At 56.5% G+C, this 3,629-nt stretch overlaps 1 pseudogene; it reads right to left on the bottom strand.

The window, feature by feature from the left end:
• Positions 1 to 407: 407 nt before the first annotated feature.
• On the bottom strand, positions 408 to 2,924 carry LOC120570055 (annotated as a pseudogene).
• Between the last annotated feature and the right edge of the window lie 705 nt (positions 2,925 to 3,629).

The raw sequence follows: 3,629 nt of genomic DNA, 5'->3' as shown, positions 1-3,629 counted from the left end.
CTTCATCCCCACTGCCTCCATAGGCTCGAATGGGTGATGAGAGAAAGCGTCCAACCGACCGACAAATCCCACAGAGGAACCAGGGGCCTGGAAACTGGGAGCTTGCGCGTGCCCCTTTCATGAAGCGACAAAACAAGGGATGTTGCCCTGCCGGCTTATCCCCAAAACCCACGTGGCAAGCTGAAACAGCAGCCAAGTACACCTTAATTGTGGAGAAAGCTTTCCCTTTATCCATCAGGTACTGCAGGAAACATAGCAGGTCCCCCACAGAACACTGGTAAGGGATGGTACCCCTATGTTCGCACTCCCTCAAAAACCCCGCCACTTTCCGCTGTAAAGAGAGCCGGGTGGAGCGGCTCTTGCGCTTTGAATTGTATCAATGACCCGTTCTGGCAGGCCTGATGCATTCAGGTTCCACCTCTCACGGGCCGAGCCCAAGCGCACGCGCCGGTCTGGGTGAGGGTTGGTAGATCTCCCCGCCCGGCAGGAGAAAGGTCTCTGCGAATGGGGAGAGGCCATGGTTCTCCGCCAGGAGCTGCATTATCTCTGCCACCCAATGCTTGGACGACCACCGCGCTATTAGTATTAGCGACAGGCCCTGAACTCTCACCCTCGCCAGGGTGGGGAGATCAGACTGAGGGGGAAATGCATAGAGCAGCACGTTTGCGCCCGGGTGGGCTAGAGCATCCAAACCCAACGGTGCATTTTTGTCTGCCAGAGAGAAGAACATTGGACACTGCGTGTTTCCCTGCGCGGCCGAAGATCTCCCGGCTGCCTGACCGTATCTCTGCCAGATCTGTCCCACCACCTGTGGGTGGAGAGTCCATTCCCCGTACAGAGGGTTTCCCCGTGACAGGAGATCTGCACCCCTGTTTAGAACGCCTGGCACGTGTGTTGCTCGAAGAGACAGCAGTCTCCCACTGCTCCACAAAAGCACTGTGCGGGCCAACGTGTGCAGCTGCAGAGAGCGAGTGCCGCCCTGGCGGTTGATGTACGCAACCACGGTGGAGTTGTCTGTTTTCACTAACACATGACAACCTTGGAGAAAGTGCAGAAAATGTTTCAGAGCCAGAAACACCGCCATAAGCTCCAAGACATTTATGTGAGCCTGGGCCAATCTCCGGCTCCATGTGCCATTCACTGTTCTCCCCAACAGTGTCGCTCCCCATCCTGACAGGGAAGCGTCCGTTGTCATGGTTACTCTGGATGACACCGCCCCTAGCGGGACGCCCGATGAGCCGGCCCGTGCGCCGCGGAGGGCTGCTACGCACGCCGGAGTTATTTTCACCCTCCGGTTGAGATGACGGCGTGGGCACAGATGTAAAGCTGCAACCCAACGCTGAAAATCCCTCATCATTAACAGCCCTAAATGTACCACAGACACTACTGACGCCATCAGGCCGAGCAGGCGTAGGCACAGTCTGAACGGCACGGCTTTGCTCAGCCGGAAAAGAGAGAGACACTGCCCCATAGACGCCAATCTCCCCTCCGATAGCGTGACGCGGTAGGAGAGGGAGTTTATTTTCAGACCCAAATACTCCGTACATTGCGTGGGTTCCACTCGGCTCTTTGCCCAGTTTATGTTGAACCCCAAATCCGTGAGATGAGTTATCACCGTAGTGGAATCTCTGACTGCCTGCTCCCGGGAGTGGGAGCAGATCAGATAGTCGTCTATGTACGAAAATATTCTGATACCGCTGTTCCTTAACGGTGACAGCGCTGCCTCCACACACCTGGTGAACACCCTCGGTGCTAACGACAGCCCGAATGGGATGGCTTGGTATTCGTAGGCTCTGCCCCGATACGCAAACCTCAGAAATTTTCTGTGTGCGGGATATATGGCTATGTGGAAATATGCATCTGAAAGATCTATCGTCACAAACCAATCCCCTGGGCGGATTGAACGACAGAGCACTTTGTGTGTTAACATCCTGAACGTGTATTTTCGTAGGTGTCTGTTTAACACCCGGAGATCTAAAATCGGGCGACGTATGCCCCTTTTGAATGAGGAAGTAGCGGGAGTAAAACCCTGATGCGATTCCTCGCCGGCACCGCCCCTGATGGCCCGTTTGTTCAATAGGGATGTTATTTCGTCCTCTAGGACTTGTGCTGCATCCCCTTTCGTCACTGAAACTAACACACCGTTGAATCTGGGTGGTTTCATAGCAAACTGTAGCCTGTAACCCTGACAAACAGTGGATAAAACCCACGGGTGAACTGCGCATGCGCGCCACCGGTCCGCTTGAGCAGAGAGGGGGCCCCTGGAGCCGCCCTGCAGTGACGTCACCTCCCTGGGCTGGAGGGAGCGGTCTGCCCTGGGAGGAGCGTGAGCTCCCCCTGCAGGGACCTGGCAGGTCAGTGTTTTGTGTTTTATTTTTATTTTGTTTTGAGGGTAGCATTTCGCCCTTGGCTCTGCGCCTGGATGCGAGAATGCAGGCTTTATTTGCCTCTTTGAACATGGTGCTTGGTGACACTGTGAACATGGTGAAAGTGCTTGGTGACACTGGAACACCTTCTGCCCCTGACTCTTCTCCTCTTGGATGAGGAGGGAGAGAAACTGAGAGGGGCCTCCTGGAGAACTGTGAAACACCAGGGGCCCTGAACCACAAACTCGGGCTCTGCTCTACCTCTCCAACCTTCCTCCTCTTTGTAGAAGGGGGGAGGGAGAAGCTGGGGTGGGAGTTGCGGCTCTTTGCCGCCACAGCCGCGAAGGAGTGTTTCCCACGGCTTGGGATTGTCCGACCGAGACTGCTGGCTAGTCTGCTGACCAGCGGCTTGTCTATGTGGCTTTGCAGCCCCTTGCTTTGCCTCGCTGCCGCGTGCAAAAGCCACCCCTCTGACCTTGCTGGGGCCGGGGTGTTTTTTTCGGAGTAGAGGTCAAAGGCTTCACCCTCTTGTTTCCTGAGGGTGCTGGCCTCTCTCATCTTCTCCAAAGCTGGGCCAAACAGACCTTTTTTTGGTGGCGTATGTTGCGTCCATAACCTCTGCTTTCTGTGTGTCACTCAGGCCCGACAGGTTCAGCCACAAGGCCCTCTCACCGCGTCGCGAGCCCCATTACACGGCGCAAGCCCTGCACCGAACCCCGTGAGGAGCGCAGCACCAGGTCGTTAACCACACAGATTTCGTCCCAGAGGACCGGGTTAGGAGCCCCTGAGTCCAGCTGACGGGCCCATCGGCTCAAGGATTTCAGCCTGGTACGCAGCCAGCAGAGTCATTGCGTTTAGAGAGCACACAGACCGGGCGCATACATACTGTACATCCTCTGAAACATGGAGGCGGTGAGGCGCTCCATTTTGTTAGGCAGAGGAATGCTGTGGGAAGCTGAGAGAGAGCGGCGGTTTGGGTGGAGGTGATGAGCCACTGAAGGCTCCACCACTGGGGGTTCGGTCAGCCCCAGTGCCTCCATCCCGTGAATCTCCAGCTTAGAGCAGCCCTTAGTCGGGAGCCTACTCTTAAATGGGCTGGACCAGTACCGGCTCATTTCCTTCATGCAGGCAGGCACCGCCGGCAGAAGCTGTTTCGCAGGCGGCTGGGCAGGTGGGAGCCTCTTGCCGTCGTATAGGTCTCTCTCCTCCCCCTCGGGGTCCTGAGCTGCCGGCCATTGTATTCCCAATTTGGCCGCGGCCCGC

The sequence above is a fragment of the Perca fluviatilis genome, chromosome 12 (assembly GCF_010015445.1).
Source record: "Perca fluviatilis chromosome 12, GENO_Pfluv_1.0, whole genome shotgun sequence".
In the NCBI taxonomy this organism is placed as follows: Eukaryota; Metazoa; Chordata; class Actinopteri; order Perciformes; family Percidae; genus Perca; species Perca fluviatilis.
This window is presented reverse-complemented; position numbering and strand designations above follow the sequence as displayed.